The 23,909-nt window shown below is 38.5% G+C and overlaps 1 protein-coding gene across 3 annotated transcripts in view; it reads left to right on the plus strand.

The window, feature by feature from the left end:
- Positions 1-23,909, plus strand: part of TRMT9B (tRNA methyltransferase 9B (putative)) — a 121,665-nt gene that overhangs the window by 53,485 nt on the left and 44,271 nt on the right. For all 3 annotated transcript variants that reach the window (XM_054065166.1, XM_054065168.1, XM_054065167.1), the window contains exons 3-4: positions 17,927-17,976; positions 19,507-19,570. The gene's annotated coding sequence lies outside the window, so the exon portion shown is untranslated. The remainder of the gene's footprint in view (positions 1-17,926; positions 17,977-19,506; positions 19,571-23,909) is intronic.

Here is a 23,909-nt window from a genome sequence, read left to right on the forward strand (position 1 = left end):
TGGCAAATGAATGCGCTGTATCCAGAATTTACTAGCATGTAGTAACCTGTGTATTCATAATGAGTGTTTTCTTATAGCTATATGTTTTAAAAAGCTATGACAGTCAAAACTATTTTCTTACCAAGTTAACCCATGATTTTTCAAGTAATTTGATGTATTTTTATGGCCTCCTTACTTTTTTCTCGTAGGTAGTTCTCTGTCAAATGAGTTTTGGTATTGTTAATGGGAGGTCTGATTCATTCAAGTACATTTAGTTTTTATTGTGTAATTTATAAATGTATAATCATGAGCTGCTTTAGATTGTAATCCTCTACATGCTGGGACAGCAGGCCAAGAAGTGTAAATCTTTTTTAAGGCAGGAAAATGAGAAAGTTACGCAATCAAGAAAACCAAAGAGAAATGGGCCTTAGAGAAGGCTTCCCGAGAGAGCTGCTAAGCCTCTGCTTTGTTCAACTTTGTTCTTTTCTGTTTTGTTGGACTGTATTTATAGGTATGTGCACAATTAAATCGTGTGAGATTAATTATAATAAAAGCCTTATATTAGCATTTCACAGCTGTAATCTTCATCTGTGTTAGTTTGGATGATAACTTGGTGAAATGCCTAGCATTAGTAGTTTAAGTGCTAACTTGGTAATATCCAGACTACTAAAATATTTTCTCTCCAATGATCATATAGCCTTGATAGACTTAAGTAACCTTTAAACAGTTTGTCAAGCTGGTAACTTTAATTGTTCAGCGAGTGGTTAGATTGATATGGAAGCACACTGTGCAAGTTTTCAGAAAAGGCTGATTTAATTGACATAATTACCCACTCCTTCAGTTGCTGGGATATGGTGAGCACAGTGAGATGAATATTTGTGTGAGCAGCGGCTACCAATAATGTGCTTGTCTGAATGCTGTGCTAGCTGCTGGAAGTTCTATAATCATATTACCACGGTATGTGCTTTTCTTTGGAGATGAGGAAACTGTAAAGCCTTAAAACTTGGATCAATGAGTATTCTATTTGCTGGTGCAAACAGACTTTGGCCAGGCTAAATTTGTTTTAGGAGTTGTTTAGAAAGCATAAAATAGCATAGCATTTTCACCACATCTTTTCAGACCTGAAATAGGTTCAGAAATGAATTTCAGTTGTGTAGGCATTGTCTATACAAGAGAAAATCAGAGTTGCCTGTTCACATCTCTCGGACTGTTGGTGATTCTAATCCTCTATAAGGTGTTTAAATCTGGCTATTGCCTAATCCATTGTTCTGGAACTATAACACATTTTCTGCCTCAAACCTTTTGCCTAATTTTTCTGGTTTCTTTGTGAAACAAACTGCAACCAACTTCATGTGCAAAGTCCTCTAAAGCAGGGTTTTAGTGTTTTCCATTCTCAGGAGTCACTGTCTCATTCACGCTCCTTTAGAGTTCTTGTTCAATCCTCAGAAAGACAGCGTAGTAGTAAATAAAATAACTTCTCAGCTACAACTGCTTTCCTCTCTAAGGACTAGAAAATCTCAAAAGAAACAGACTTTCCACTCTGATAGTAGTCCTTTTGGATCTGTCTGCAGGTATTTCATAGGCAGGGTCATTTCCTGATGGCAATTAAATGAAGCTTAAGTGGCTTGTTCAGTAGAAAAGCTGTATCATAGATACATATTCTCCCTCTTCTCACAGAAGCAGTGAGAGTTCATGTGACAGTAAACAAGTTAGTCTAGGTACAATGTTATGCTTATGCTGCCTTAAGCTATCTGGGAGTCTCTGCTCCAATCTGCTATGCACATATATCCTGGAGTAAATATGGGAAAGCAAAGACCTGTGAGATTGATTACAAATTGTGATACATTTGGAGGAAGAAAAAGAATTGTTGTTTCAGATTTCTTACTTGCACGATCCTGTTATTTCATAGGTTTGAAAAAGGAGAGGAAATGGCTGAATCACTTGTATTTGATAAAAATTGTTTTGTAATAGGTGTGCCAGCAGACTCTAACTGAAACAAGAACTAGGTTGTCATAGGTGCTATAATAGCTCACCTCTACCTTCAAATGGTCTTAGCGTCCAGATAAGAAAATCTTACAGGTTTAGAAAGAAGAGGATTTAGACAGGTAAAATTACTACTCTTAACTTTGTAGATCCAGATTCTCCCACTGAATGAAGCTCTTCTTTCAAGACAGTAGCTGTATCTGTTCTCTGTATTTTTTACAGCTATGTGTTCCTTGGGTAATTAAGACTAAGTGAAGTTTGGGGATGAAATTTTTTGGTATCTTTGTGGAACGTTTTTTTTAATAGAGGCCTGATTATGCAAAACAGAAAAGAATATTTTCTACTTTGCAAATGCAAATTAACATTTTCAGTGGCCCCGTGTAGGAGCTCAGCATGATTTCCATGTTTTGAAAATAAGAATTGCTGAGAGATTAGAACCAACGTGGTTTACAAAACCCTGTTTTCTAGAAACTAGAAAACCATTCAGAAATGGTGTTATGCAAGTGTTTCATTAGAGAAAGCAGAATTGCAAATACAACCTTCTGTTTTCTCACTTGGAAAACCTGCTTATTTTTCAGTTTTGTTTTGATTTAAGGGTTTTTTTTCAGGAGCATGTTGGATGGAGTTAAATTAGTCACCAGTGCTATTCATTTCATGTCCACTACATCACAAGGTAAATGCACGTAGTGGTTTTTTACTATTTATTTGCAAAAACTTCTACATTCATAATTTATGTTTCTCAAAGTGTAGTCAGTGAGAGGAAGTTTTACAGTGTGAAATTCTTCTGTGATGATGTGAAAATATGAAATGAACTCAGAATTTCTGGCACAGGTTGAATTTAAATATAACTCAGCATGATTGAAAATCTTCTCCATGTCCTAGATTTACACTTTCCATTTCAATTTATACCAGGCATGAGTAAGTGTTGTTAGCGGCATGAATAATGCATAATTTTCTTCAGCTCAGCTCAGCTCATTCTCTCACATGTTTATTCATTTATGCTGTTTAAATGAACAGAAATGCTTGTATCAGTATTCACTGGTGTTCTGACAAGCTGCAGTATATATCAGTTTCCTCAGGCTTAAAGAAAGCGCAGAACTACTTATCCAGAGATCATCTTTTCAGATGATCATTGTTATTTTATTGTCATCTGCATTCAGTGACAGAAACCTCTTTTCATATTTTTATGTCATTATCTTGAATAAGATTCTTGTAAAATTGCTATATATTTTTGTAATATATTTCTGGTGTCAGGAATACGATTTGAAGAAAAAAGAAGTAGCTTTACAATGGAACACAAATATACTCAGGTATATTTGGTGTGTTTTTCCTTTAGACACTTCATAACACAATCAATCCTCACCTGTTCAGAGCTCAAGGCGTCCATTAGCAAGAGACTGGATCAACAGAAGGAGGAAATAGGGCTGAATTTGTCATGTTAGATGGGCTGTACAGGTTTGTTCATATTAGTTTATAAAAATGAATCGGACAGAAAAGCAGTAAGTAAGCAGGAAGATACTGATTTTATCACTTCACTTGTGATTTGTGTTTTATCATTCCATAGTTAAATGTCACAGACTTTGTATATGTCAGTCATTCAAATTTGCATAGGATACATGGTTTATTACTGTTTGTAAGCAGATAATAATTATATTTCTTTTAAAGCAGCACATTTTTATTTTGCCTAGATGTAAATTCATCTGCAAAAGGAGCTTTTAAAGGCATTAATGATGGTATGTGCCACACAGCTATCAGCTTCTGTATGACTTTTTTCTCAGTTTCTCACAGTCATCAATACATTTTCCTCATCTCAGTGCTTGTGCTGCTGATGTATATATCAGCATTACACTTTAGATACTGAGAAACGCAAATAACTTGCACACAGGCACAAAACAAAATCTGTGATAGAAAGGGAACTTAATTCGTACTACTTGAATTCAGATTATTGCCTGGATTCTATTGCATGGATACTACAGTACTACCCAACATTTTTATACCTTAGTTGTGTCTTTGAAAACACTCTCTAAATTAAGACTTACTAGCTATTGGAGTTATTAAAATCAAAATATGAGAAGAATCTGCTTCTTATTTAATTTCATCCTCAGTTCCTCTTTCTATACCTCTCTGGTCAAGACTTTTTTTTTCTTAAGGAAAAAACAAAACAAACATAAAACAAAAAAAACCCCAAGAACTGAGCAAAGTTGGCTTCATGTTTATTAGGAATTAGATTTTCTGTATTGTGGCAAATGAGGCAACTTTTCAAAATTTTGCCATTGTCCATTGGAACAAAAATAGAAAGTTTTAAAATTTGACACAGAATGAAAATACGAATAATTCTTTTAGTTTCTGAAGCAGAATTTCTTTGAAATTACACAACTAACTTCTGATAATACAAGACAATTTTTCCAAAGAAAAATTCCTGATTAGCTTTATATATTATCTCTCCGTCTTCCTGAGACCCGTGTAACTTTTTTAATCAGTTATAGAAGCAAGTAGTTATTCTGTATTTATAAAACAGCAAGGCAATGAGAGCCTTGAGCTGTGAGCTCTTGGGAACTGTTACTGTCTCTCAATTTAATAAGGCTTTCACAGAAATGAACAGATCTTCTGCTGGTGCAGGATATGAATTTTCCATCAGGCTAGTATATATAGAAGTAATGGCCATTTTCAGAGAATAATGTATTCAACATGCAAAATGAAACAACACGATGGTCATTAAGACTGCTATACAATTCAGTGAAATGATCTTAAAGAACCATAGACCCAGGAGCTAGAAACCCATTAAAATTTCCCTCTGTTTTTCATGTCTTAGCTCTCTTCTGTCAGTCAACTTAGATTTTAGAACACATTTCTGACGTTTTTCCTAGTTCTTCCCCAAGGTGATTGAAAAGGGTCCAGTTAGGCTAGTGTGGCAGCTGCCTGCATGAATTGTATACCTGCACTTTGGTAATAACTGATCTGAACTTGATGGCTTGCCCTGTCTGGATTACAGAGGAGGCATTGGGTGATAATAACTTCTAGTTGCTTGTAGCCAGGGTTGGATCCAAACCAAATGTTTTTAGAGAAGTCTGCTTCACTAAGCTGCCTACATGGACTGTACTATTTGTTAGTCTCATTAGCAGTCTCAGACATCGGAAGTATTCCGTCGCTCCTTCCTCCATACACATGCTGCCTTTTTATCAGCGTTGGCACACACTGCAGGGAGTGTGGGGAAAACCAGCTGAGATAACTGGCAGTATAATAAATGGGAATTAAATGAAGCTAAAATAGTAGTGCTGGGCAAGCAAATCCATGAAAATAAAGGAAGAGTGGCCTTCATGAAATATTAACAATATGAAAATACAACTTTTTTTAGCAAAACGGTTCTCATCACTACTTGCTGCGATGGAACCTTACTTGGATTTATTTCTGGTAAACGATGTGTGCGGCTACCCTGTTCTGTAGGGATAAAGCCTTGTCAGTTTTTAGGCCAAGTTTGCCAGCTCTCCAAGTGTATTAGTCACATGAACTTCTTTAGTTTTTCAATGACAACACCCACTTGATAATCCTTCAAGTGTACCTAGTCCTTAATGTGCCTTCTAAGGCCCATATACGTGTGATATTGATGATCTGTATTCATAAATGCCTCCAGTCATAATGCCCAGTCTTGCAGCACTTGTCTCAGTGGTCCACACAGCATAGCTGAAAACATCATTACATGCTGTAGTGCCCATCTTTTCTCACCCACCGAGTGCTTTCTTGTTACTAGGGAAGAATGGGAGCATGCAACAGTGATATCCAGCAAGGGAAAAAGATTGTAACTATGTGCTATTTATATGATGATTTTTAAGAGCTTATGTAGACTGTAATTTGTGAGTGTGAGTACTCAAGCATAGCAGTAGCAGATGCTGTTATGTCTTAGCAATATATAACTTTATGATACTTAGGGGAGAACAAATGAGATAACTGTGCGATAACTATAGCAGTGACATTAGATAACTATAACAATTTATGAAATAGCTATGAAAATGGCAGCAAACATCTGTAAGAAACATTAGCAGTATTAGTCGTTGAGTCATGAGTAGCATAGTGCAACGGTTATAGCAGCAAATCCCTGAGTTGCACTCAATACCCCTCTCCTGGCCCTCAGAGCCCACAGTCCTGGCAGACGGGCCCCAGGGATGTCACACCTGGTATGTTGAGAGGGCCTAGGTGGCTGTTCATCACTGTAACAACTGATTCTTAGATGGTGGAATATTCAACAATGATCCTCTTCTGCTGATCCCACCTTGGTAGTCTTCAAGGTATCTTTTCATCCCATCAAGATGCCATGACTAATGACCTTCTATATTTTTCAGTATGTACTTCTGTACATCCTCAGAGAGATTATTTGTTATTTCTGTTGAGTCAGTTCAATCCAAAGACAATTCTTCACTATATCCTGTGGTCACTGTGTCTTCGTCCTGCAGCTGTTTCTTTGTAGTGCTGATTCCATGAAATCATCCCTTTGCCTTCATTCCACAGCTGTCTTAACTGCACCGTTATTGCTATGTTTTCCTGTAATTAATTAATGGCATAAAATCAGCAGTTTGTTAAATTGATTTATTTTAGTTCAGCAGTTTCTTGGTGGTTTTGTAGATACAATAAGGTCTCAAACTTGTGACAAGCCATATAGTTATTCCTTGTCTTGCCACAAATAATGCCAAATGTGTTTGAGGGAGGGTTAGTAAAGTTACACCAAAGCCCGTCTTGACTTATGAGTTCCCTGTACTGTGCTGTGATTTGTTTAGCAGCATTAAGTGGAGGCCTGCTTTGCCTCAGGGAGCCTGACTCAGCTTGGTTATTCTCAATTCCCCAGTATGTAACCAAGACTCCTATTTTCAAGGTTTCCTCTTATGTTCTCCAGAAATTCTGAATAGGCAACAAGCTTGGGTTCGCTGTGGTGAGAGGTCTTGCTAGAAACCCAGTAGCCTGGGTCCTGCCATATGTGGCATAAGTGGATGTGATGCGCCTATCCTGGCTTGCAGCCAAGCACCTGGTCACTTGTTGGGGAACAATGTCTCAAGCCATAAATTTGAAAATATATATGAAAGACTTCAAGGGAAAGTTTATTTGAAAAATCTATTTGACTCTCACAGTGTTGCATGAATGAGAAGCCCAGCCTGTCAGAATAATTAATGCACTAAATACACAATAGGTAATGTAGCAATGATGCAAGGGCAATTAATAATTACCCACCTTGCTACATATGCAATAATTGACAGCAACGATGTGAAGGTAAGTAATAGTAATACTCAGCTTGCTCTGTTCTGTTAGAGACTCTCCTTTAAATCCCTTTAATAGTTATGGGAGACTGCAGAGACTTGTACAAACAAGTTGATTCTATTAAGAATAACTCGTGACCTAATGAGGTTTATTAGTAGCTGCAGAGGAGGTACTGTTTGCAAAAATACATTGAACAACCAACTGTAATTATAACCTGGCACCTGAATGTGTACAGGCACGTGATGAACAATAATATACACATAGCAATAACAGTCAGATGCAAGTGAGGATAACACATAGATATGGTTGAAGAACACAGAGAGATACTAATAATTGGCTTGATGTCAATTAGCTTGATGTTAAGATGCATACCAAGCACACTTAACACAAAGTTCTTATCTGAATGGAATCAGAGGGGGGGGGGAAGGGGAATGGAAACCAGCCTGTCAGCTGATCCCAAAAGTTTCAGTCACATTTTCCCCTCCTCTCACCTACTTACTCTCAAGAAGTCTGGGGGCCAGGGCAGGGAAATGGAGTTCAGCTTGTCACCTTATCCCTAGAGCTTTAGTGACACTTTACTTTTCTTTGCACCTGCCTGCCCCAAAAACTTTTCTTTGTCCTACACTTTTTATAGTATGCTTGAGTGAATATGGTCACTATATTAATTGCTGATAGGTGGAGAAACAATTCTCACGTAACGTGCCAAAACTTAACTGTGCAAGCCTGGTAGATGTGGCCATGGGAGTGGTTTGTCTCAGAAGCAGGGAGGAAGCGGGTAGCCTTAGATGTGGAGGTGTGTTTTAATATTATAATGATACTATAATGATGCGCACAGGTCACCTGCAGGCCAAGTTATCACAGCAGCACCTGCAATCCATCTTCTTAGAAAATAATTAGGCTCTTGTCCTTGGTGGGGCTTTGCCAGTTGCAGGAGTTGACTACACCTACTTCTAGACATCTCAACCCCCATGTACTGATGCCCTTGATGCATTGTATTCTCTTGAAGACCTTGTACTCATCCCATGGCAAGGGGTGGTGAGGGAAGAGAGAGGGGAAGTACCCAGTCCCATTTAGCTTTTATTCCCACATTCAGCCTTATTTCCCACACGCCTCCAGAGCCCTTCACTCACTCACATCCCCCACACCTCCCCAGCGGGATAGGGGCAGAAAAGAGAAAGAACATGGGCAACTTTGGGTCAAATTAAACACAGGCAATTCACTTACCAAGTACCGCCTTGGGCAAACCAGACTCAGCTTGGGGTATTTAACTTGATTTACTGCCAGTTAACATAAATATTTAATTTCTGATTCAGGCATTAGGAGACAACATCCCCAAACATTAAGGCACCCAGGGAGAAAATGCCCATCCTCCTTTCCCAGGCTCTGCTTCAGATATCTCTCTCCACACTTCCAGTTTCCACTTCGCTCCTGCCCTCCTGTCACCTATCTTCACCCCTTATTGTTGCTGCAGGTTATACTCATCAACTTCATTGATGTGACAGGTGGCACAGGGGACTGGGATTGGGATGCAGCGGTTTCTCTGCTGGCCCTCTGGCCCCTCTTTCTCCCTCATTTCCTATGGTCCAGTGTGGTTCCTTCATGGGCTGGAGTCCCTTCAGAGTGTAACTTCTCCAGTGTGGAGCACCTCCTTCTCTGACCTTTTTACTCCCTCGTTCCCTGTATTGTTTCTCACTTTTTGTTCTCTCTTCCTCTCTCTCTATGGCATTTTCTGCCCTTTCTGAAGTACTTTTTCACAGAGGTGCCTCTGAGTAGCTTAGCTGTGCCCTGCAGTAGGTCTGCTGTGAAGCCAGCAGTGTCTGGCACTGATGAGCCACTAACCTCTTCCCACAGAGGCCACCCCTACAACCCCCCATCCTGCTACAAAGACCTTACCATTTGCACCCAATACAGTGGAGACTTAAGACTTTCTCCCATTTAAAGAATATGTGCACAAATGCAGATTTGGAAGAATGACTTCCCAGCTGACACCAGAGGCCAGAGGGAGGCCTACAGCTGTGTCAAAGATAACAGCTCCCATTTGTGGTGGAAAGTCCCCCAACTGCATATATGCATTATTCTTGGTTATGCTTGCCAGGACATCAATCCTTCCTTAGCAAGCTGCTGATCCAAAGTTTTTTTCTGGAAAACATGAGGGAAATAGGCTGGCCATTGGCCCTTGATTGTGAACCTGCACTTTCAATTGGTGAACCATTTGGTAGACTGATGACACCACCTATCAACCAGGTGCCTATTTCCTGAGCACACTTTTGACTTCTTCCCTTTTCTAAGTCACCATTTGGACATCAGCCCAAGTCTGTGATTGGTCTTTGCATAATTGAGGATCATCTTTTGGGGTGATTAGCTTCGTGAGTTAATACTAGATCATACCAATACTAGCCTTTTCCTACCATCTTCCTGGTACCTGATGAGCAGTACACTGAGCACAACTCAAAAAGGAAGGAACAGCCAGTGTTCTGTTGCCTTAATCGTTAATTGTTTTTCCTGTATTCTGACTAGATAAGCCAGGCTTTCCCTTGCAATTTGCACCTACTGCCTTTCGTCCTTTCACCTTCATTGGTGAGAAAAGTCAGCCTTTGTCTTCTCTAAAATCCCCATTGCTTTGTTGAAGACAACAGTGAGATCTCCTCGTAGCTCTTTCAAAGCTGAATAAACAGTGCTCTCAACAGTGCTCTCTGTATGTTATGTTCTCCAGCCCCCTAACTATTTTTGCCAGGCCCATTGCTGGGCTCACACCGGTTGTCATTGTCTTTACCGTACCAGGAATCCCAAACTGGGTACATTACTTCATGTGCAATCTCATAATTGACAAACAGCAGAGGATAATTAGTTCCCTTAACTTGCTGGCCACATTGTTAAAGCACAGTTATGCTATTTGCAGTCCTTGCTGCAAGGGCACACTGTTCATCTCTTTTTAACTTCTTGTCCACCAGAATCCTTGGGCTTTTTTTCTGCAAAGCTGCTTTCTTGGCAGCCGGCCCCAGGGCCCTACTACTGTGTGAGATATTCCTTTCCAGGTGAGGAACTATGCATTCATCTTCGTTGAACTCTATGAGGTCCTGCCAGACCCTTTCTCTAACCTGTCAAGATCCCTCCGGAAAGCAACCATAACTTCCAGCATATTTGCTTTCTCTTTCCAAACTGCTGGTTTGCATTTTCATCCCTCTGTCCTTTTTCTGCAGTTTTGGAGGGTATGAGACACTAGTATTAGAGGACCATTCAGCGGCAGTTCGCCTTTATGTCAGGGAAGACTCAAGGGTATTTTTAATTTACTGGCATCGTGATATCCCCCAGTTCTGAAGTGATGGAGAAGCACACCTAGATAGTGCTCAGAGCTGCAGTGCTAGATGGTAATGTGTGCTCTCGAAAAGCACGTGTGTGGTGTTGGAAGTCACCTTCCATCATCAGAGCCAGGACTGCTGACACAGTGCTCCAGTGTTGGGTGCTGGGCTGCAGGCAAGTGCTCGAGTGTCCTGGCTTTGGAAACACTTGGACAAGGGACTCCTGTGTTGTACTTGCAGTGGTTAGTGAGGCCATGGAAAATAACAAGAGTATTAGTTTCTGTGATTACCGTAACTGAAGCCCCTTTCCAGGGAACATCTGATTGGAAATGTGTTGTCTAGGTGATCTTGGTGTATTTAAGCATATGATTTGTTCTGAAGGCACTGATGTTTGAGACCCCAGACAGGGTGTACCCAGATAATATATAACTTCACACAGCTCCACTGTGAAGATCCTGGCAGTGGATTTACTGACACAAAGCTGTTTGTGCCATGGATTCAGATGAGAGGTGTAGTAAGATTTCCTGGCATCAAACTGACCCATTTCTGGGACAGGATGGATATATAAAAATGAACATGCTGCAGCACAAGAACTACTGCCATCTCGTTGCTCAAGACCATGCAGTGGCCTTGTGTGTTCAGATACTAATAGCCTAATAGTGGTCATTCTTCATCTGGTGGATGATACTGTCGTGTCCCTCCACCTTTGAGTGATTTGATTTTGGGAGTGGTGGCCTGCAGAAGGCTGGAGCTCAGACTGATCTTAGCAGACAGGACAGCCCAGCTACCAGAGCATCCTCCAGAGCCCTGCCAGGGCAGCTGTTGAGCACCACCAATCAGACCACCACAATCTCATGTAAAGGAACCTCATTTTTTTCACTCACAGAAAATGAATATTGTGGTAAGATTACACATTACAATGTTACTAATTAATATGAAGTTATTAATTATAAAATATTGATTGTGTGTTTATTACAATATTACAGCCCACATACACAAATACATAGCATATTAATTATTTTAAAACTGTGAAATCTTGAAATGTCTAATTTTTTTAACTAAATCATTGAAGGTTTGCTAATCAAGGAAAATGCAAATTTCTAGCTTGCTCTAGTGAGGAGAATTACCTTGAAAAATAATTTAGAAATGACACTACTCTTCTTAGAGAACTTGCTTATTAATCAGCCATTATTGAGAAGAGCTATATTTCACCTTTAAATGCCTAAAAAATTAAAGTGATATTTAAATAATATAGAAACTGGAAATTTATTATTGAAGTAAATTCTTAATCTTGCAGCTGCCAAAAGTGGTTACTGAGGAAGTATTTATGTGCTGTTAATGATGTGTGTTTATGTGTGTGTGTGTATATATATATATTGTGTATAATAGATATTCATAGATCTGTTGAGAAATGTAATTAATCATAACACTTATTTTACATAAAACAAGTGAGGTGACCAAAGTGAAAAATAATGACAAATAAAAAACCCTCTTCAATCTGAATTGGATAATTGATCTGATTTTTCAGCTCAGCCCACGCGCAATTATTCTGGTATAGTGATCTGGGCAATGTGTGGTCACCTTAAGTTTGCACTGATGCAAAGAAAAGAGTATATGGGACTACCTGCATTTGTGCTTTAATTTATTAATTTATCAGTATAACACAATTAAGATCCTGATTCAGCAAAACACTTAAAACATGAATTTTCACCAATGTCACAAAGCAGTCACTTTGGTTTTGTGGCATGTTTAAGTATATAAATATCTCAACTGTGCTTTCTATGTTTTGATCAAAATGTCTTAAACTGATTTTTCTGCTGCTGCGTTTTGCTTTAGACAGAATGTCACTGTGCCAAAGCAAAAATGAGATTCAACTGTTTAGCTTTTTTGATTAAATTGAAGACTACCAAATGAACCCTTATAACATGGGGCAAAAGACAAGTCCAGTTTTCAAATATTTCTGTTTTAAGGAATGATGACAGCTAGAGGAGATGATGTGAATATTTTTCATCTTTTGATGTATTAGTAATAATTTGTAAATGTTGGGTTATACCTTTCTTTTGTCAACACTCATCAAACACCTCTAATTTTTCAGCTTATATGACTATATTCTTCAGAACAGAATGTGTTTAGTCTGTGCTTGGCACAAAAGGGCTCTTGATCTTAATTGGTTCCTTTGGCTTCTATAGTAATCTAATCTATTAAGGATCAATAGCCTTCAAGACTGTTAGGACTATAAGCAAGGACATTTAAAAATGTCATTAATGTCAGCTAATGCTCATGTGTCATATAAAAGGCCATTATTACTATGAAGTTGAAAACAGCCACAGCAAGATGTTATTAAGCTTATAAAATTTACTTTGCTTTTGTGGGCTGGGATTTTAATAGCAGCGAGTTACTAGTCTACAGTCAGGATTTATCTGATAATACATTGGATAGTGACTTTATAGAAGTGTGGGTGTCTAGTGTCAGTTTTATCTATCCTCTCCATCACCAGTGACCTGTAAACTTCAAACATATAGTCCTTTAGGGGATTCACATTTCAGAATGAAGTGATTCTTGATATATAGTATTACAATGATGCTTTCTTCAGGATTTCATCTTTCTTTTGCGCTCATAGTGGTAAAAATCCTGATGAGGCTGAGAATAGTAATAGTCTGCCTGGTTCTTATTATAAAGAATAGAAACTCAGCTTTTGGTTTCCTTAGTAATAACAAAATAAGAATTATTTTCTTTATATAAAAATCAATCTCAATATAAAAAACAAAAAGTGTGTGATGACAGCTCTCCTAAGAAGAATCATAAGCTCAGAATGGTCAGGGAGATATATGTAGCAGGAAACTGAACAATGAAATTGCTCGTGCTTTTTACATCACATACTTTCATATTTTATGTCCAGAGTAGAGTAGAAGGAAATATTATATTTGTGCAACTGTCAGATTTCACTCCAAGACTGACTGGCATAGATTCTGTAAGGGTAGCACAGAGTCCCTGCTTGTGTACTGTAGCCATTGTCCAGCATTTGGCTGGCGGCAAAGCATGGAGTCAACCAAAAAAGGGATGATGTGTCCCTTTTTTAAGGTCTTGTCTAAATTAAAATACTGTCAGTATTGTTTAAAAGGCACCAGCTGGGTTACACAAAGCAGTTTGTTAGCTCAGGCTAGAACATACTTACCTTACCCATGATAAAAATCTGCAAATCCTCCAACAACCTTCTCATCATTTGTGATGGGGTAAATAAATAATCATATTGCTGAATTAACTTACCAGGTAAGACACTTGAGCAGTGCAGTGCAAAAGACCATGGAATGTCCCCACAGCACAGAAGCAGTGAGGTTACAATTATTTGTGCAGCGCCTTGAAGCAAGGAATCCGTTACCAGGCTAGGCAGGTACTAGGACTGAGGTGAAGGCACGCTCTCTGGTGTGTCCCTACTCTAAAACTGGGGTGATCCCATTGTGCTACATTTTCTCATAGTTGATGGGCATCTTTCATCTCCTTTGTTAGTGATCTTGGTTTGATATCCTTAATCCTTGGAAAGCTTTTCCTCCAACTTCCTTGCCAAGTTTTACTCAGATCTCTTTGCTCTCAAACGTCCCTTGGAGCACACTTGTTCATGTGTCATGTCTTCTTGTAAGAACTGTCTTTGAGCTCTCTTTTTCGGTAGCTAATATTATGTTTATTTTTTAAAGTGTTGCCTTTTTTCCTCCAACCTTTGATAGTCTCTGTTGTAAGGAGAAGATGTAATTAGTTAGAGAATTCTATTTAAGTATGTGGTACTGTACTTAAGAGAAAGATCAATTAATTGTCTGCAGTTCTAGATGATGTGACAGATGATTGTGCAGCCCTCATTTCCTACCCTTTACCCCTTATTTTACTTTCAATAATATGTGACTGTGCTGAGCGTCAGCATAACTGCTTTTCTATGATAGCTGTGGCTTGAGAAGTTACCTGTTCAATAGTAAGAAACTTCTAGACTTAGATAGACCTGTTCAGTGACAGCAATCTAATATAACAAAAACCAAATTTATGGCTCGGCACCTGTTTTCCAGTTTTAAAGGGTCACTGTCTTGCACAATGTAGCTCATCTCGGTGCTTGATTTATTTCAACTAGCTTAATGAGGAATGACTTGTCAAAAATAAACTGTACTTCCTGCCCTTGTTTTGTTAAATGCATCACCCGGAGGCATATTCAGAAATCATGTAAATTTGATGGTAAGGAATTGGATGCTTTTTCCTCCTTGGTGCTCTAGATAAAACAGCTGTGAGCATAGGGCTGTTATTTCTAATGCAGGAAATGAAGAAGAATTTTCTCTTTATGATACGCTGTCATAAAAGGAATGAGATTTTGTTTAACTAGAGATTTAGGCAGAACTCATAATTGCAGTATCTGAGTATCTGTTTAACAAGGAAGGCTGTCTTGGAAATGGAAGATCCTCCTATAATGGTTTACAAGGTAGTAAATGAATTGTTTCTAGCTAAAATCAGAGCCCAACATTATAAAGCTGCATATATCTCAGCATAGCGGGCTATCTTGGACATTGCAGAGCTCTTGTGTTCATAGGTTTTGTTCCTATTGGAACAATATTAAGCCTGGGAGTAAAATGAATAAGTGAAAGTATGAACTCTGAGAATGAATTACTAAAAATACCATTATGTGAGGTAGGTTATTTTAGTCCAAAGTAATCTACATGGAGGAGTTATAACAGAACAGTAAACTAGGATATGACAGTTAACTTCCCAAGCAGATTGACCTTTTGGACACCTAAAACATTCCCCATCCTTTATGAAATTAATGCAGTGACTTTTTTTATCTAATCAGCTTCTTCAAGATTTGTTCTTTAACATCAAATTTAAAGAAATGGATCATTAATTACCTTACTTCTAGAAATATCTCTAACTATTAGAAGTATTGAGGTCATATCTTCAGGTTTAATTCATAAGAAACTGGCATGATTTTCAGAAAGTTGTCAGTATATCACTAAGGTTTGCTCAACCTTGCTTTACAAACAAGTGGTTTATATCCAGAGAGATAAACATTATCCTATCAAGCTGGTCTTTCAGACATCACAATAATATGATTAATGATAACAGATATTGATTAATTTTATGCATATTATTGACATTGTAATTGTTACCTTTTTTACATACATTCATTTCAACATGATGGTTGCAAAAAGAGAAATGAGCTCTGTCCAATCTCATTTGAGCAATTAAAGGAAAAATAATAGTCTTGCAGGGTCAGCTTTTGTTTTCATTCATAAAGAGAAGGAAAAAAGAAGCTTTCAGAGCATTGTTTTGTATCTTAAGGGTACGAATCACAGCCCAGCTTTTCTTATAATTATTTAGGAGGATTACATGTGCTATTTCCAAGCACCAGTAGAAGGTCTTACACTAGACACCTGACAATAGTAATAGAATTTTTGATTCTGAAACAGAAAGCAAGTAACTGCCAGGCAAATGCAGTATTTCAGCTTACACAGGATTGTTCAAGTGTGGACTGACAAGATGACTAAATGCCAGAATCTTCTGAACACATACTTTTCTCAGCTGGCCGTTGAAAGGAGCAATTAATGTATGATACTTGCCTAGAAGAGGAAAAAAATTCTGTATGAGCCAAGTCTGATATTTCCCATGACTGGAATTTTCTTGTCAAGAATACTCCTATGGCACCTTTTGTTTTGGCTTGCAGAATTTAATGTATTTCTTTTAGTTGCATTCTTAAAAAAAAAAAGATGATGTTCCTTTACTTTGGGACTGATATTGAGTGATAGTGTTTATAAATCAAGTCTAGTGAGTTCTTTTGAGGCAGTGTAACAAGAAAGATTACAGGGATGCTGGATTGATTAGCATTGAAAATTTTTAGGGCACAAAATGACAGTACTGTTCAGGACTAATAGAGGATCCTTACAGGAAAGAAATACAGACAAGAAAAATCGTATATTTTCAGTTACCCATACCAAATGCACTGAAGTCCCTAGAGCCTGCTCTTTTTTTGTCAGCAGAGTTCACACCAGCTGCCAGTATGTCTGATGAATGATTTTCTATTCTGCACATCAGAGTCTGTGAACCAGAGATGTCCTCTTGGTATTTGGGTAGAAATATAGACTTCATTGTTTCCAAGGCAATTTCCCATAAATCTCTGTTCAGTCTTCAGGGCTATGTCCTGTAGGATGCTAAGAAGATCCTAAGAGCAAGTCTATTATCTCTGTGCGAGAAATTCTTTCTTGGGGAAAGTCTGTCCTGCTTTAAGAAAAGATCTAATGCCCTCTTTTAGAGCTATACAGTATCAAAAGAAAAGAAAAAAAAAAAAGAAAAAAGAAGGAAGAAGGCAGACGTGTTTTGGGAATACAGAAAATGTTCATTGAAATTTCTCAAGATAGAGAGAAGCAATGCATTTTCACAGAAGTAAATTAGAGAGGTGACATATTTCACTTGGAAGAGAAATGAACCTCTAGGTGAGGAAATTGAGAGGTGAATTGGCAATAGTTATATGCCTGCTGAAGGATGGATAAATAAATAAATAAATAGATAGATAGATAGATAGATAGATAGATAGATAAATAAAGTAGAAACATTCAATAAAAAAAAAATTCCTACTGATTTGGAGCTAGTACTATTTTGCTCTTGAAAAGCTAGTAGAATAAGTACCCTAGGAAGAGCACCAAGAAAAAAAGGACTGGCAAGTAGCCAGTTGACTAGCACATTCAATGTTTGTAGTGTTTGTGATGAAAGATAAACTATCTTTTGGCCATAAATCCTAAAGCAGCTGTTACCTTGACAACTGCAGGTAATGGATGGTTGCAGTGTTCATCCCTCCACATCCACTTTTAACTAAGAAATTACAAGAGCTTGTCTTTTAAACAGCTTCATGTGGCTTTCCAAAGATTTGGTGCTCAAGTGATTAAGCTGTTTCTTTGAGTGGCAATTTTCTAAATAGAAGTGTATGTGGGGAACCTGACATGTAGCGAAGACAAACAGTTGTAGTGAGGTCATCTAACTTTGTGGTTGCCTTATTGGGAAAATCTTTGTATTGGGGAAATAATAAAGCACATTCCATTTCTATGCTATATTTTAAACATAGGTTCTCGGCCTGTGTCTGAGCGTAGACTCAACTTATGTCATGTTGTCTGAACACAGGCAGATTGCCAGCATGGATGGGCTCAGAAGTTTCTCTTTGTGGTGTGGATGCATTCTGGCCATGCCTGCCTGGTCAGGTATTTGCTTGCATCCTCCATACTGCACAGTGGTAACATCACATGGCCATGCTGGCTGGGGTTGTAGGTCAGAGAAGGTAACCTCATGTAGCTGAAGGTGTATTTAGCAATGTAGTCATGTGAACAATGCATCAAGAAATATGTCATTGTTTCAATTGTACTTGGCAGTGGCAGTCTCAATAACCTCCTTTTACTGGTTTCTAGGTCAGCATGATGTGATGGGTGAACTACTCCCTTTCCCTCAGAGGACGCAGGTAGGGAATGGCCATTTTGTCATTTCATGCTACCCTAAAAAATGATTGCTTTCTCCTGTTCCTGCTCATAGCTCAGTAGTTAGACTATAACCTTGTGCGTGTTTCTTAACTTGCTTGTGTTAGCAAGACTACAATCTCACATTGCAAACTAATATTTTCAGATAGCCTGCTTACAGTCCCTAAAAAGAATTGGGTTTTCAAAGATCTTCAGGATTTGCATATGTTTTGTTAGTTCATGTGTTTACTGTGAAAGCAAAGAAGCTCAGCAATAGAGGTTGGGTTTTGGTAATGAACTTATGATGACAAGTTATACAAATATCCTTCTGGGCCTTTTAGTAAATTTTCCTTCGGGAAAATATTTCTTAATTCATACGTTTTAGTTCTGTCACACTCTGTTATGTATTTTGATGTTTATTTTCTCTAGCACAGAGGCGTTATGCTTTCAGCTCATGTACATCCAGTTACTTAGCAATACAATTTAATGTCTTCTATATTAATAGCATTGTCAGAAAGTGTGAACAGTCCTTTGACAGAGCTATTGTCAGCCCTGGGAGCTACTGCTATTTTTACACGAGAGATAAACAGCGAAAAGTTTAATATCGATACTCAGAATTTTATTCTGATCCATAATACCTTATCTCTGGTTGCTGTGATATATAGCCTCAGGGTATGAGCTCTACAGGGCTGTTCTCAGAAAATTGTGTAACCGCTTGCTCTGTTCCACTAATTCTGGCTTTTGTTTAGGATATATTATCTTCTTAGTTTTTTGTGCATTTTGTATGTGTGTGTATGCGTTCATCTGCGCATACTTCGAATTTTTATTGTAGAAAAACTTTGCAATTCCTCTCTTTTTACTAACACAAGGAAAATATTCAAGATGTAGTCCTGTGAGATTATTAAAAAGGCAGCAGTCTTATTCTTGGCAATGAAACAAAATTATGTAACTAAATGCTACTGACATTCATTAGTTTAATTTGTTCTCATAAGACCGCAGCAGAAAGGCTTCAGTATTCTTTGCCTATTTAATAGTGCAGCTGTTACTGGTTACACAACACAGAGGGTTACCCAGAATGACCAAACAACTAACCAAAAATCCAACATGTTTCAAAAGCAGCCTCAAGAGTCAGCAGGGAACCTGCTTCTCTCTTTCTGCCCTCCCCCTCCTTTCCTGGTATTATCTGCCTCACAACAATCATCAGGTTTACCTTGTGTTCCTGGTCTACTAGAGATCTGATGTGCTTTCTTACCAACAGATGGAGATTCTGATCAGTTGGGTGGTGTCAACATATATTGGTACTGAATAAAGAAAACCTAAACATTGAATGCTAGTTTGAAGCCAAATGGGACAGAAAACATCAAAGCATATCCTGTATCATAGCAGGTGTTGATAAGCTTAAATACAGTTAGTAACATATACAATTAGGGACATTGCATCACATCATTTGATAAAGATCTAGAGGAGGAAGAGGTCTGCCACTGAGTCACAATGCAGTAGAAACTATGTAACATTTTCCACAATTTCTTTTGCAGAAAAAAAGAAGACCAAATACAATTGGGGAAGTAGCTACAGTATTTGCATCGGCCTCAATTCAAGGTGGGAATAAAGAGAATTAGTATCACCTACTCAGTTAGGTCACTGCAGAAGGCTCTTTGGCACTCCAGTGAGAGCAGTTTGGTTGCCAGGAGACTATAAGTTAATTTTGGAAGGTAATGCCCTCTGAGTAAGTAATGCCATCGTTCTAGATCAGAGTAAAATCTAATGCTCTATAGTGACAAGCTTGTCTTTTAAAAGGATTTACTTCTCTGCCTTAATGAGAATAAACAAAGTCTGCTCCTGCATTGTCTGTTGCTGGCAGCATAAGACCTTGAACAGTAAAATCTTAGGGTGCTGTTAAATACTCAGCGTAAAAATGATGCTTCAGCAGGCTTATCTAGTTTAGGCCATCTGCTAACTATGCTGGTACATATGTCAAATGACAGATTGCCAAAACTATTTTTCATGACCTTAAAATAAGAGGGATACCATTGAAATGACAAATTCAAGACAAGTCTTCAACTGTGTGGATTATTTTCCAATATGGGATGTGGTAGCCTAAAGCTTTTGCAACACTAAACATTTACTGATGCTGTTGAAGTCTACAAACAAAGCTGTACTGAGACCTCAGAATGCAAATGGAATCAGATCAATATAAAAGTAAGAAACACAAGAAGCTGTACCTCTGACGCCAGTATCAACTAGTGAGATGCAGAAAGTATTTATCTTCAGACTAGCTGCAACTCTGAGTCCTTGTATATTCAAATTCAAAGTTGTCAGAGTTGTGGAGAACACAGAGAAGACAGGAGTTTGAGACAGTCATAACTCATGAAATCTTTTGAGCTTTTCAGGGTAGAAATGGAATACGTAATTGGAGGGGTTGGTCTGAACTGAAAGTCTGTGGATCATTGAAGGATTTGGGAAGATGGGTGAAGAGGTACACAGACTGCGGTTGTCAGCACATGATCATCTCTGATATTGAATGATTTTGACGTATTCTGCTTTAAAAAAAACTGCATAGGAAATGCCTTGCAGAAAGTAAATACTTCTGAATCTGTTTCCAGTGCAATTATCTACCTTCTTATTTTTTTCTAAGAAAGAGTAGGAGAATGTCAGGGTTTTATGGTAGCCCTGAAAATGAACAAAATAGTTTTCTTGCGTGTGTTTGTGTTTCTTTTCTCTACTCTACTCTTGTTTCATTCTGGACTAGTATGCAAATTGTTAGTGCAGGAAGGGAATTCTAGAGAAGACATAAGTCACTACTTTTTTGTAAATATGGTGCTTTTAATCTGAAAGTTCACCAAAGGCAGGAAGTACTCTCATACAGGTTTTAGAGATAGCGAAACTGAGGCACAGACAGGTTACTATAAGTTGACAAGTTGCCTAATACACAGGTGGCCTAGTAACACAGCTCCCCTTCCAGAGTATCAATCCAGTGTTCCCACTGATATTTTCCCCAGATGTAGGAGGATTTCTGAGGAAAAAATGTCTCCAGCCCTTAGAAAACCTTAGAGTGTAGCACACAGGCAAGATACCTAAAAGTTTTCCCTAAAGCAGTAGATAATCCTACAGCATTTAGAATAACGTTGAAACCCTTTTTCCTCTGCTAAACCCCAACTCGAAGCAAACAAAGACAAACAAATTGTAAGAGTACAAGCCATTCAGAAAATGAATTTTGAAGAGACTATCAGGAAAGGAAAAAGAGTGTCACCAGACAGTTGGCTTATGGGTATCAGTGATTGTTTTTTACCATTTTTTCAGTTGTCTTGCCATGTATTACATGACACTCCGTGGTATCAAGCCTTGCCACCATCATGACGTGTATGAGAGGGGAAGGTCCCTGCTTGCTCTGCTGTATTTAGCTATGTGACTGGAAAAAGTAGAAAGACACAGCTAACGTGAAGAGTAGTGGAACAGGGAAAAAGTATCTCTTGAAATAGAAGTATTAGTCCAAAAACATTACTTCCCTTAATTACTTATGAGCTTTCCAGTAGAACAGAGAGTACCGTCTCCTCCTACTTCTCTGCACTCTGTATTTTCCATTTTGTATATTAATGCTTTTTGTGAAAAACAGCTTGTAATTCAGCCTTACCCCATTTTCTTAGACTTTGCTAAAAGCCTAGGGCAAAAAAATCTAAAGGCAGTATGCCTTTCATGCTATTCCTGCTCTTATACAGTATGACAAAGCTCTATATTTGAAAAAATACCTCTCAGAATATGTCTATTCAAAGCTATTTTGCCCACTCTTATTAGTCTATCCTGATACATTTTTTGTTCAGAAGAAAAGGTTTTTGGTATTCATTGACAGTATATAATTTCATACTGTCTTTTCAGCCTGATATGTAGGGCAGAAATAGATCTATTGTGACTTGTGAATCAAAACATCATCAGCTATGACAAGTTTGTAAGTCCATAAGTCAGTTTATTTCATAAACTGAAATAAAATCTCATTGGCCTAAAAACCATTTGTTTTTTATTCCAGCCATTGCTTTGTTCTTCTGATGGGAAATTTTGTAGGGTTTCTGGCAAAACCCAATTTGACAGAAAACTGACCTTGAAGGTCATCAGGCTAAAGGGGAGTAAAGAGGAAAAGCATTTTCATGACATAAAACTCAAAATTATAATTGGGGTAGCTATGATATACAAATAGGAGGCTTTATGTTGTGTGACTAAAGGCTAATCACAATAAACAGAATTAGTTGGTAAGGATGGGAGAAACAGTGATGAGTGGAGGAACCCTGCAACGCTGATCAGTGGAAACAGAATAGTGCATCTGCTAATTCCTGAAGGCCATCAAAGGAGAGTGATTTCCCATTGACCCTGTCCTGAAGTCCATGCAGAGGATTCAATCAAAAACTGTCTTCCTAGAAAGCCATGCAAACTGAACAGAGAAGGTATCTGAAAGGCTATGGGACTTGCTGCGGGAAGTAAGAAGAGAGAATTTGAGGACTAAGTAAAATATGTGTTTTAAGACAATTGTACGACCGTGTCAAACTTCCTGAAGACTGTTTAGGGAAAGAACTGAGGAGAAGAGAAGGGGATGGTTGAGGTGGGCTGGAGGTGAACAGATGTAGGAAAACAGAGGCAAAATGAGATAAGAGGTTCCAGTCAATTGGGCAGCTGCTTGGCAGACTTATCTGACTGAGCCCTGGATTTGATCACCTCAGGCTGTCTTAACTTCTCATTAATCTCATTTCTAACTGTCTTTTGTGTGTGCACACTCTCTATTCTAAGCCTGTGTGTGTGAGTGACAGTGAGCTTCAAGTTGGACCAGCCAGTGAGTAGGAGAAGGGGTCTGACTGTCAGCGGTTGGGCTTGGACTGGGAGCCCCTGGGGTTCAACAACTGCGGAGACTGAGGTCTGGAGCCAGCAGATCCACAGTCTGTGTCTGGGGCTGCTGTCTGAAGAGACTTGCACTGTGCGTGTATGTGAGTGCTGGTGAACTTCAATCCTGATCAACAACAGGGGAAAAGCAGGATCAGGCTGCCTGTGTTGTCTGTGTCTATATGAGCAACATTGCTTAATGTGGGTGCTGATAAAGGCACTGATCTCTGTTATTCTGTGCGATTGACGTGTATAGTGTACGTGCCTACTGGGCATACATGCTCAGCCTGGCCAGCAGCTGGACTCTGGGACATGGAACTCCAGCAGCACTCTTCCATCTCTTGGATTGGGGTAAAAGCTCACTGATTCAGCTACCTTTCACAGCAATCATTACCGAAAGGGTCTTTTCCTGTTGTGTTTCCTTAAGGGTAAGTAATGGACTGCTGAGTATTATCATCAATGATGTGGAAATCGGTGCTGATGAAACTAGCAGATATCACAATAATTGATATAAACCAGTCTGAATTAGTTTCTCAAGTGGACTATTCAAGAAAAGTAAATATTTAATAAAAAAAAAAGCAAGACCATATATCTATGTACAAATGGTACAGACCTTCTCTGGAGCATGACAGCATGAAAAACAAACACTTAAAAACACTTAAAAAGGTGTTGTAGATAGGCAATGCAATGAGTGCTCCAGTTCTGATGCTATGAAAAAGACCAGTGGAAGTTTTGAAGTAGTAAACTAGTAATTAGGAATAAAAAGGCAATTTGACTCCTGTATGTGGCATTTGTTATTTCCCACAAAAGAAAGAGGGATTTGAATGTGATATAGTGAGTCTTTGTCATAAATGCTTCTTGATGAAGAGCATTAGTACTGAAGCACTTGTATCTAGCCTATCTTCCACCTTCTTAAGGCTGCTGACTTGTGTGTTCCTATTATCCCTTTGCACTTAATCAACAGCATATAAATTAGTTTTCTTCTCTGCCATAATTTTTTGCTTTTTCAGATCGGTTTAGGACAGTTTCATAGTCAGGGACTCATGCAGCACCTGAGAAAGTAAGTAAAGTCAAT

This window comes from Cuculus canorus, chromosome 4 (genome assembly GCF_017976375.1).
Source record: "Cuculus canorus isolate bCucCan1 chromosome 4, bCucCan1.pri, whole genome shotgun sequence".
In the NCBI taxonomy this organism is placed as follows: Eukaryota; Metazoa; Chordata; class Aves; order Cuculiformes; family Cuculidae; genus Cuculus; species Cuculus canorus.